Source organism: Hyla sarda, chromosome 1, assembly GCF_029499605.1.
Source record: "Hyla sarda isolate aHylSar1 chromosome 1, aHylSar1.hap1, whole genome shotgun sequence".
Lineage (NCBI taxonomy): Eukaryota > Metazoa > Chordata > Amphibia > Anura > Hylidae > Hyla > Hyla sarda.
Genome location: NC_079189.1, coordinates 172722431 through 172735122, shown reverse-complemented (window position 1 = coordinate 172735122; position 12692 = coordinate 172722431).

Below are 12692 nucleotides of genomic sequence, written 5' to 3'. Positions count from 1 at the left end.
TGGTTCCAATTAGTGTGTTCACCTGTGCACTTCCCTATATCACCTCACTTCCCCTGCACTTCCTTGCCGGATCTTGTTGCCATCGTGCCAGTGAAAGCGTTTCCTTGTGTGTTCCTAGCCTGTGTTCCAGACCTCCTGCCGTTGCCCCTGACTACGATCCTTGCTGCCTGCCCCGACCTTCTGCTACGTCCGACCTTGCTTCTGTCTACTCCCTTGTACCGCGCCTATCTTCAGCAGTCAGAGAGGTTGAGCCGTTGCTAGTGGATACGACCTGGTCACTACCGCCGCAGCAAGACCATCCCGCTTTGCGGCGGGCTCTGGTGAAAACCAGTAGTGACTTAGAACCGATCCACTAGCACGGTCCACGCCAATCCCTCTCTGGCACAGAGGATCCACTACCTGCCAGCCGGCATCGTGACAATTAGTTTCCGTCATGAGACTTTATATTGATAAAATAAAATAATAATTTCTAGCAATTATGCTATGTCTAGGTTTTAACATATTCATATTTTCTTATGGCGAAACAAGGTGCACTCTTGTATGTAATTGTTAATTTATATGCACAAGTGTAATATTTGTATATAAAAATTTTGCATATAAAAATTTACCAGGTAATATCCATAATCGGTCTTTTCAACAGGGTTATAATTTATCTTCATGTCTACAAGACTGCATATTTAAGTATCTACGGATAAATATATATATATGAGTATTTATAAAACTTATATCTTGCAGTTTTATATATGTGATCTATATAACTTTTACAGGATGTCTTATTATGTTAGTGCTTATAAATCTTGTAATTGAACACCCTATGATATGATTTATCTTAGGTGGTGAATGTCATCTCCAGTGTTTTAATTATAGTCTTTTATTCAGAAGTTTTTATGAGACTTTCTAGTTTTCCATGGGTGGGCAGGTAGAGGGTCAAGGAAGAGTCTGGAACAGGTGTCTCTTGTTACCTGTCCATTTCCTCCCTTGCTCCTTGTCAGGCCCAAGGCCTGATTATGGAAACATACATGTGTTTTATAAGACATGGGTGAGGGGTCATTCAGATGGTGTGTCCTTTGTTTTTTGTGTATTGCATTTTATTGGGGGGTCTGGCTGTTTGTTTGTATCTCCTTTGAAATCATGCACTCTGGTGTCATCATATGATCAAAGAGATAAGGGGTCAGGAAGAGAGATGCCCCACCTGGTGGGATCAGAAGGGAGGGGGGGAATGGAGTTTCTCTCCAAAGAAGCAGATAAGACTTAAAATGCTGGACTCAACGGTTGTTCAATGCTGTGCAACAAACTGACAAGACCATCCTAAGAACAGCTGGAACTCACTCTGATGAACTGCTATATGATCATGCTGTAAGAACTTCATCTTTTGTTTTCTGAACTTGCCTTGCAAAACTCTTTTATATATTTTTGTAACTGTATGTCATTTGTTTCTGTATTTTTATATAGTCAGCACTGTGATACCTTTTATCAGATTAAATGTTTAATTAATCAGCTCTGGTCTTTGATCTCTAAATATATGAGCTCACCTTTCTGAAGGCAGCTCTGGTGGAAACACGTTTATCTAAGGGTTAATTTGGTGACTTGCTGGGACTAGTAGTGGATATCCAGAGATCTGGCGGCTTTAACCCTTGCACCATCACACTCTCTCTAATGTCTTGGCTGGACCGATAGGGTGTGATCGTGACACTCCTCCTCTCCCTTTCCATATAAAAGAGATCTATTCACACTACATTGTTGTATGACTAAGGCTGCATACCGCGGCCGAGACGCGTCACTTTGTACACTGTCCATGTCTGTTTGATTCTTAAATAAAGAACATTGCATTGAGCCTGTGCTGGACTCCTGTTCTCTTGTTGTGGATTCTCTAGAGGGATTGGCGTTATCCCTGTCCATGTCACAGAGGAGGCAAAGGGGTGAGCTGAATATCATTTTGCCTGTGATACATCTAGCTTACACACATCTATCATACAGACACACATCATACATACATTACATACATGCACACATCATACATACATGCACATATCATACAAACACACACCCGTCCCACCCCCCAAATCATATGTGCATTACATACATACACACAACATACATGCACACATCATACATACAAACACATCATACACACATGCAATAATACATACACACATCATACATCCACACACACACATATCGTACATCCACGCACATACATACAATCATCATACATACACACATACAATAATCATACATACACACATCATACATACAACTACACATCATACATAAACACACCCCATCCCCTGTCCTCAAACTGCTCACCTGCAGGCGCATGAGGGGCAGACACTGCGGCTGTTAAAGCTGCAGTACCAGAGGTAGGCAGAAGGCCGTTTTTTTTTTTTTTTTTTTGGGGGGGGGCAATTTTTCAGTAGCCCCCACCGCCAGTGCACTAAGGCAGCTATCGCTAGCGCTAGCCCTGATCGTAGTAGTATATCATCTCCCCTTCAGCCTGCTTGTGATAGAGCTTGTTGGTGTTAGTTCTCCTGCCGCAAACAGTATCACGAGGATCAAGCAGGTATATGAATTTCATTTTGAAGAGGAATGCTTGAAAGTTAAAGCATTTCATTTTACTCATGCTCCCATAGCACTCATACTACGCAGCCGCAAGTCTGTAGATATTGTTTTCCCATTAAAAAAGTGTTATACAACTTGCCATAGTTGGTATTTGTGACTGTTTTTGTATTATTTACATTATAACAAGTGGGACAGCTGTGGTGAAAGCAGCCCTGAATTTCAAATGCTATCTTCTCTCTTTTACCTTGTGTATAAGCATCTAAAAAATAGAGGCCAAGCTGCTTTTCCCTGTCTCTCAATGCTTGTAACTCTTTTATGTTTAGTGATAAATGTCAACAGGGGCAATGGCGATTTTGTTTTGAGGGTGAAACTTTATCCTGTACATAGCCATACATACAGAAGCCAGAGAAATTCATTCAGTAAGTTTAAGTGCCTGGACTAGCTCGGAATATATTCTTCTACCACCCCCCAATATACACTTACTTGCTGCTCAAAAGGTAAGTCATTTTAGGAGTTTTTTTTTTTAATATATAGAATAAGTGGTATGTCTGCGAACTAGTGTTGGTATTTTTAATGTTGGTGATGCTGAAGTCTATTGTAAATTACTGTGTGTAATAATGGGGGGGTGTGAAAGCTAATTATTAGGTATGCCGGATATGAAGAGGTTAAGGATTGTTGTAGACTTACTTTGTTGTAAATGATATGTGAAATAAGGGGGCATCACTTGTAAGAAAATAGGAGAGTCTGCTTTGTAAAATAAATTACCTATGGATTCTGTATTTTGTGAAAATGTGTATGTGATAAGTTGGGAGGGGATTGGGGATGTGTCTGCCATAGCAGGACAATGCCACTTATTCCCCTCCCCGCTCATTATTTTGAGATGTTAAGTGGAATCATGGGAAAGCAGGGTTTGCTTATGAGAGTAGTTAAGGACACATAGGGGAAACGGTGTAGCAGCTGTCACCACCCTGGAAGGGGCTGGATGACGCGTGGGGTTATGGGATTTGGGGGCATGATACCTGGTAACCAACTTTCGGTCACAGTTTAAAGAGTAAACTAGATGCTTACTATTCACCATCACTACCTGCTGTTTGGAAGATGCACTGACCATTCATATAGTCATTACAAGTTGGCATCGGCAAAAGTCCTTGTTAAAGATCTTTACACCTGCTCATTCTTTCTGCTTATAACTGATAGAAGTAATTTATTATCTAATACAACACGCCTTTGGACTCTTTGTATTTTAACAAGATAACCAATGTTATTCACTTCACCCTTGGTGTACCTGCTTTTTCACATCCTCTTTTCCATTTTGGTACATGGCCGGCTTATAACTTTTATGGTTATTAAAGGGGTACTTCAGTGTAAAACATTTTTTTTAAATAAACTAGTGCCAGAAAGTTAAACAGATTTGTAAATTAATTCTATTAAAAAATCTTTACCCTTCCAGTACTTATTAGCAGCTGTATACTATAGAGGAAATTCTTTTCTTTTAGAATTTCTTTTTTTATCTTGTCCACAGTGCTCTCTACTGACACCTGATGCCCGTATCAGGAACTGTCCAGAGCAGGAGAAAATCCCCATAGCAAACCTATGCTGCTCTGGACAGTTACTGACACGGACAGAGGTGGCAGCAGAGAGCAGTGTGGACAAGACAAAAAAGAAATTCAAAAAAAGATTTTTTAATAGAAGTAATTCACAAATCTGTTTAACTTTCTGGCCCCCGTTCATTTAAAAAAAAAAAGTTTTCCACCGGAGTACCCCTTTAAGATCAACTAAACACCAACAATATTTCAGACCTTTCTTACTATCTGGAGTTTCTGACTGTTTTTCAGCTTTCTCCTCTTTATTGTTTTCTCACTTTCTCTGAGTCAACAAGGGGTTTTGTGATCTTTAAAATTATGTGCAAATGGTTTAAATTAGGGATGTACCGATACTGATATCGGTATCAGGGCCGATACTAGCTATTTGCATGGTATTGGGGACTCGTTTAATACCATCCGTCCCCGATACCATGCCCGATACCTGCTGCTGCTCCACTGTCCCGTTCTTCCATCCTCCGGACCGCATCATGTCGTCCTATGGAGGAGCATGTGACATATACGTCACTCCGCCTCCTCCCCTGCGCCCGGCGTAACGCTACGGAGGAAGCAGAGTGACGTATATGTCACATGCTCCTCCATAGGACGACATGATGCGGTCCGGAGGATGGAAGAACGGGACAGTGGAGCAGCAGTGGAGGAGGTGAGCTGCCTGCAAGGAGGGGGGCTTCTACTAATGTCTAAACAGGGGGCCCCTGTTGCTGTCTAAACGGGGGCCTCTGCTGCTGTCTAAAGGGGGGCCCCTGCTTCTGTCTAAAGGGGGGCCCCTGCTTCTGTCTAAAGGGGGGGCCCCTGCCGCTGTCTAAAGGGGTGGCCCCTGCCGCTGTCTAAAGGGGGGCCCCTGCTGCTGTCTAAAGGGAGGTGCCGGCTTCTGTCTAAAGGGGGCCCCTGCAGCTGTCTAAAGGGGGGGCCCTGCTGCTGTCTAAAGGGGGGGCCTGCTGCTGTCTAAAGGGGGGCCCCTGCTTCTGTCTAAAGGGGGGGCCCCTGCTGCTGTCTAAAGGGGGGGGGCCTGCTGCTGCTGTCTAAAGGGGGGGCCTGCTGCTGTCTAAAGGGGGGCCCCTGCTTCTGTCTAAAGGGGGGGCCCCTGCTGCTGTCTAAAGGGGGGGCCTGCTGCTGTCTAAAGGGGGGCCCCTGCTGCTGTTTAAACGGGGGCCCCCTGCTGCTGTCCAAAGGGGGGGCCCCTGCTTCTGTCTAAAGGGGGGGCCCCTGCTTCTGTCTAAAGGGGGGGCCCCTGCTGCTGTCTAAAGGGGGGGTCCTGCTGCTGTCTAAAGGGGGGCCCCTGCTGCTGTCTAAAGGGAGGCCCCTGCTGCTGTTTAAACGGGGGCCCCCTGCTGCTGTCCAAAGGGGGGCCCCTGCTGCTGTCTAAAGGGGGGGCCTGCTGCTGTCTAAAGGGGGGCCCCTGCTGCTGTCTAAAGGGGGGCCCCTGCTGCTGTCTAAGGGGGGGCCCCTGCTGCTGTTTAAATGGGAGCCCACTGTCTAAAGGGGGGCTGTGGTCTACAAGGGGGACGTCTGTCTACAGGGGGGCTGCTGTCTACAAGGGGGGCTGCCGCTAATGTCTTCAAGGGGATACTACCTACTATTAAAGGCAATCTTACAGCAGAGTGACCTGCACTAACTTGAATTTATAGGTAGATAGTGCAGGTGACCTGGTTTCTACCGCTGCTCACCATGTGTAAATCGGTCTCACCGCCAATGCAAATTCCCTGTTCTGCCCAATGGAGAAGAGAGAAATCTTGTCTCATACTACAGCAGCCGCCTCCATTGTACACAACAAGGACCCACTTATATGGTAAACAGCACCAGAAACTGGGTCACCGTGGTGTCAGATTCCCTTTAAAATATAAGTACTCGTACTTGGTATCGGCGAGTACTAGAATTAAAGTATCGGTACTCGTACTCGGTCTTAAAAATATGGTATCGGGACATCCTTAGTTTAAATGTTGTATGTTACTTACTAATGTAAGTAGCTGGAATGCTTCTCCTCCTGTATTTGAACACATATATTTCATTGAAGTTAAATGGCTGTTAGTGATCCTTGTGAACAAAAGAATGCCTCCAAGCCAAATCAGCTATAAGATAAATGAGCAATTTATTGCAGAAAATTAACAAAAAAAAACATAAGGTAAAAGTGTACAAAGTAAACAAAATGACGTGATAAAATAATAAACTGCTTAGCTGGACTCCAATCATGGGGTAGCTATGGGTTTGTGATAAGTTAAATGAGGGTGTACAGTCCTTTCCATGTTCACACATCATAATAAAAACGCTGTAAAATGTTTGTCTGTTTTTTACAGTGTGTGAACATGGCCTTAAAGCAGGGGTCCTCAAACTACGGCCCGCGGGCCACATGCGGCCCGCGGAGCGCATTTACCCGGCCCGCCGGGTGTTTTTCGCCTTAGGACATCCCTGTGTTCCAAAAGATGGTTTCGGAACACAAGGATGCCTCTGTGAAGTCCTTGCGGCCCGCGTTTACTTTAAAAACGCGGGGACCGCCGGGAACAGGCGCACGCAGCGACGTCACTGACGTCCCATGCGTGCGCCCATGGCAACCGAGCAGAGGAGCGGAGAAGAAGCAAGGACGCGCGCGCTGGTAGTAGGTAAGTGTTTACCAGCGGCGCGTCCCTTCGGTGTTCTGACCACCGATCCTCCGGTCCTGCTATGGCCGGACCCGAGGAGCGGTGATCGGAACACTGAAATGGGGCAGTACACAGGCATACAGCCTCTAGCCATACTTTATGGCTGGAGGCTGTATGCCTGTGGGGGAACATACTGCCAACGTAATTTGGGGGACTATACTGCCAGCCTAATGTGGGGGAACATACTGCACCTAATGTGGGGGAACTATACTGCCAACCTAATGTGGGGGACTATACTGCACCTAATGTGGGGGAACATACTGCACCTAATGTGGGGGAACTCTACTGCACCTAATGTGGGGTAACTATACTGCACCTAATGTGGGGGAACTATACTGCCAACCTAATGTGGGGGAACATACTGCACCTAATGTGGGGGAACTATACTGCCAACCTAATGTGGGGGACTATACTGCACCTAATGTGGGGGACTATACTGCACCTAATGTGGGGGACTATACTGCACCTAATGTGGGGGAACTGTACTGCACCTAATGTGGGGAACTATACTGAACCTAATGTGGGGGAACTATACTGCCAACCTAATGTGGGGGAACATACTGCACCTAATGTGGGGGAACTATACTGCCAACCTAATGTGGGGGACTATACTGCACCTAATGTGGGGGACTATACTGCACCTAATGTGGGGGAACATACTGCACCTAATGTGGGGGAACATACTGCACCTAATGTGGGGGAACTGTACTGCACCTAATGTGGGGGAACTGTACTGCACCTAATGTGGGGGAACTATACTGCCAACCTAATGTGGGGGAACTATACTGCAAACCTAATGTGGGGGAACTATACTGCAAACCTAATGTGGGGGACTATACTGCACCTAATGTGGGGGACTATACTGCACTTAATGTGGGGAACTATACTGCACCTAATGTGGGGGAATATACTGCACCTAATGTGGGGGAACATACTGCACCTAATGTGGGGGAACATACTGCACCTAATGTGGGGGAACATACTGCACCTAATGTGGGGGAACATACTGCACCTAATGTGGGGGAACATACTGCACCTAATGTGGGGGAACATACTGCACCTAATGTGGGGGAACATACTGCACCTAATGTGGGGGAACTATACTGCCAGCCTAATGTGGGGGACTATATTGCACCTAATGTGGGGGGACTATACTGCCAACGTAATGTGGGGGACTATATTGCACCCAATGTGGGGGAACTATACTGCCAGTCTAATGTGGGGGACTATATTGCACCTAATGTGGGAGAACTATACTGCCAACCTAATGTGGGGGACTATATTGCACCTAATGTGGGGGAACATACTGCAAGCCTAATGTGGGGGACTATATTGCACCTAATGTGGGGGAACTACAACCTAATGTGGGTGAACTATACTGCACCTAATGTGGGGGGGGGGACTACAACCTAATGTAGGGGAACTACTACCTAATGTGGGGGACTATACTGCCAACCTAATGTGGGGGAATTGTACTGCCAACCCTAATGTGGGGGAACTGTACTGCCAACCCTAATGTGGGGGAACTACAACCTAATGTGGGGGATCTATACTGCCAACCTAATGTGGGGGGAACTGTGCTGTGTACTTAAAGGGGTAGTCCACTAATAAGATATATGTGTGCATAGGAATTTATTCATGTTTTGTTATCTATAGTCCGGCCCTCCAACGGTCTGAGGGACCGTGAACTGGCCCCCCGTTTAAAAAGTTTGAGGACCCCTGCCTTAAAGCGTACCCGTCAGATCAATCAAAAAAACAAAACTGTTATGTTGCTCAGTATCTCATCCTGATCATGTACATGTACTTTTATATGTGTCTAGGACCTACATTTCTCTCAGAATTAGCTTTATTTCTGAAATACCTTAATTTTATCCCCCAGAAGCAGGGGGCGGGTACTCACTGTGATAACCACTCCCCCTCCCTCTCCTCAGTCCAGTGCTTCCCAACCAGGGTGCCTCAAGCTGTTCTGGCTTCATATATTCTTACACATACACATTAGATAGGCACACTGATATACACACATACACATATATCCACACACACACATGCATGCAGGGACACTTACTTTTTCATCTGCAATGCAATGTTTCTGCCTCTCTCACACAGCAGACATCAGTGAGAGCCCGGCAGCAGTCTTCCTGCCCCTTCCCCTCCCCTTCTCTTCACGTGAGTCTGCAGTGTGTACAGCCCCTCCCCCCTCCAAAACATCCAGGACGAAGCAGTGTTCACAGAAGGACTGAATGCATTCCAGAAGGCAGGGGTGGGGTGGGGGGTAATTATTTGACTGGCTTTTTCAGTATGAAATACTGAAAATGTTCTAATGAAAGCAATTGCAAAACCTATTGGTTTTGCATGCTTTACAACACATCAAACATATCATATATCTGACAGTGCCTATTTAAGTTTGTCAGCAGTTTTGACTTATCACAACTGCCAACAGCCCTATACAAATGTCAAGGAGGGAAGTAGAATCATGCCCGATTTGTCAATAATGCAGCTAGCATGACCAAAAAACTGATTCTTAAAGGACAACTGAGCCATAAGAACTTATCAAGATTTTGAAGACGCCATGATCTTCTATCTGGTGCCCTGCCTCTCCCCATCCATGAAGCAGCCACCACTCAATGCACGAAGCTGTGACAACCACCACATCCACCCCTCCATGCATCTCTGTGGGAAAACCAGAGATACATAAGCGCTGTATCTTCGGCTCTCCCACAGAGATGCATTGCAGGGGGGATACCATGTCGGCCACTACTCCGTGCGGCAGCCACTCCATTCATGGAAAGATCCTGTAGATGGGGTATAAGTTGCTGTTACTGAGTAATGGAGTTCCCCTTTAAGCATTAGAACGGTAGAGCTGGATCTGGCAGCAGAGGTGTTTTGTGTGTGGATACATTGAGTAATTATAGCACTACCATGTACAACAGACAGCTATAAAAATAGGCAATATCTGTGTGAAGAATCATAGGAATTTTAGTTATTTAGATGGTAATCCTTTCTACAGTAAGCTCTGACAGCATGAAAACAAAGGTACAAGCATAGAGCTGGGCACATAATAAAAATGATGACATTTACTTTTGATCTATGGTGGTATTATTGGTAATTCTTTACACGCAGATACTTTTCTATATTCTTTATAAGATTGAACAAACTCTTTTTTAATTTCTGAACTGGCTCCTAACCTTAGCTACCAATTACAGTGAAGAATTTGACTCGGCATTGGCTTGTTTTTAACTAATTACAAAGTAACCTCTTTCGGTACTATAAAATAAACTTGAAATCTTAAAAGAAAGATCTCAACATAGGCTGGGATCCTTATTACCGAGGATATTGTGATGCACACTAATGTGCCTAATGTAGAATAATAAACAAACAGAGAAGGGAAATAATCCTACTACGTAATAGGGGATGACTGTGATGTGTCTTATGTGTGTATAAAGGTAATAAATGGTGATATAATAAAACTTAATAAAAAATAATCCAGGTGGTTACATAAGGAAGAAAGGGATCAGGTATAAAATATAAGGCTAGGCAAATTTGTTAATTAAAATAAAAGGGTACGCACCACAGGGCCCTTGTGGTTGTCCCTTACACTTAAATAAAAGAATCTTGATTGTATATAAAATATGATGTAAGCAAATAAATAATTTACAACATAAAATAAGATATCCAAAATTATCCAGAAAAAAAGTCCCATTGAACAATTCTTAAGTATCTATGCTCTTATCCAGAGTTTCCTATGATTTTCTCATAAAGCATAGAGGGATCGTAAAAACACTTATAAACCAAAATATTTTAGTACTGCTATTTTTGTAGTCCACTAGCAACAATTCATGCAGGGGAAAAACGATTGCGGATGCCAGGTATCTTTCTGCTTCAAAGTCTTATAATTCTTGTGAAACTAAAAGCATAGGGAGATATTTATCAAAACCTGTTCAGATGAAAAGTTTGAGTTGCTCATAGTAACCAATCAGATGGCTTCATTGATTTATCAGAGAAAAAAAATGAAAGAAAGCGATCTGATTGGTTGCTTTGGGACACAGCAACTTTTCCTCTGGACAGATTTTGATAATACTCCCCCATAGTCATTTGCGTTGCCACTGTTTGTAGATTAGAAACATAGAACCAGATTTATCAAACTGTGTGAGAGAAAAAGTGGAGTGATTTTCCGACAACAACCAATCACAGCTCAGCTAACGAGCTCTGGTAAAATGAAAGCTGAGCTGTGATTGGTTGCTGTGGGGAAATCACTTCACTTTTGCTAAATCTAGGCATGACTTAAATGCAAAGGTTATTTGCAATCACTCCTTGGAAGAAAGGTGACAATCGATACTATGGATCATATAATGAAACAGTTCTAAGTTGAATAAATCCTGTGGAGAGCAATGAATATCTTATATACAAATATCCACTTGAGGATCGTTGACTCCTGAAAAGAGAGTATGTACTACTTACCACTCACCCGTCTGGGTGTGCGTTTGCTCACTTCCTGCTCAACTGTGTTTAATTGTTGCCGGCTAGTTTATAAGTTCCACTTGAGAGCTGGGGAGATACTGCTGGATCCTAGGGAGGTCCACGTGAGTTGAATAGACCATGTCCTTCTGTTGGCCTGCCAGTGCTGTCGATATACTGTGCAGTGGATGAGCAGGCTTTGATAGCGATACTAGTGGGAATACAGGTGGGGATAGGCTAGATGCGTTTTGGGGATCCAGGTCAAATTTTTTAAAGGGGGGGGGGGGGGTGAAGATAAAAACAGCAGGAGGAGATATGTGGAGATCCTCAGTGAACGCATGTCCGGACCAGTGAGTAGTGCATAGCACACACTCTTTTCAGTGATCCTCAAGTGGACATTTGTATATAAGAGACTAAATATTAATTGCTCTCCAACCGATCTATTCAACTTGGAACTGTTTCATTATATGATCCATAGTATCGATTGTCACCTTTCCTCCACAGAAGTGGTTGCAAATAACCTGTACATTTAAGATACATAGTATCTAATCTACAAACAGTGGCAACACAAAAGACATTTAGACGGGGACATTTATCATTATTGCTTTGGTAAGCGAGTTCTGTAGTCATTTTATTTTATTTTTTTGCTTTGGTTTTGCTTATGTGTGACACATTTATCATACTATCACAGGGGGTTAATTAATTTGGCTCACATAAACAAAAAACAATAAATCACCTTTGAATAACATTTTTTACCACACATAAGCAAAAACAAGTAAATGACTTCAGAATACCACTTTGTAATGCCACCCCAAGTCGCAACTGTGTTAAAATTGTGCAATATATTCAAGTAGAGAAAACAGACATGGTCGCACATCCACAACATGCACAATGATCTAATGCTTCTCAGCAACACTTATTAAACTAACAGGTCGTTAGTGTACTTTATGATCATGAAGTGCAAGCCCACTAGCCACGTCACGGCCACCTGTAAGTAGTGGGCCCCTAACGTCCCTAGCATAAAATGGCGTAGCACTGGGCGGCGACCACCACTGCCGCAACACCACTGCCCACAGGGGGAACGACCCACTGGCAGAGCAGCCCCAATGCCACTCAAACCAGGCCCAAGGCCGCGCCTTCCCATAGACACAGTGCCAAGGCAGCAATGGATGCCGCACAGCACCACACCAGTGTGAACAAGGTGTAAAAGCTCTGGGAGGCTGTCAGAAAGGAAGGGGCCCTGTGCAGCTTCCTGCTAATTTATATAGGACTGGGCTGAAGGGGAGGGGCAGAGTGCAGACCAAGTAAAAACAACAAAAAAAGAGGGGGGATAGAAAACACAATGATGGACATTTATCAATGTTTGCTTATGTATTCTTTTTTTCAGTAATTTTTTCCAAACTTTTTTTTTTGCTTATGTATGACTTATTTATCAACTGGT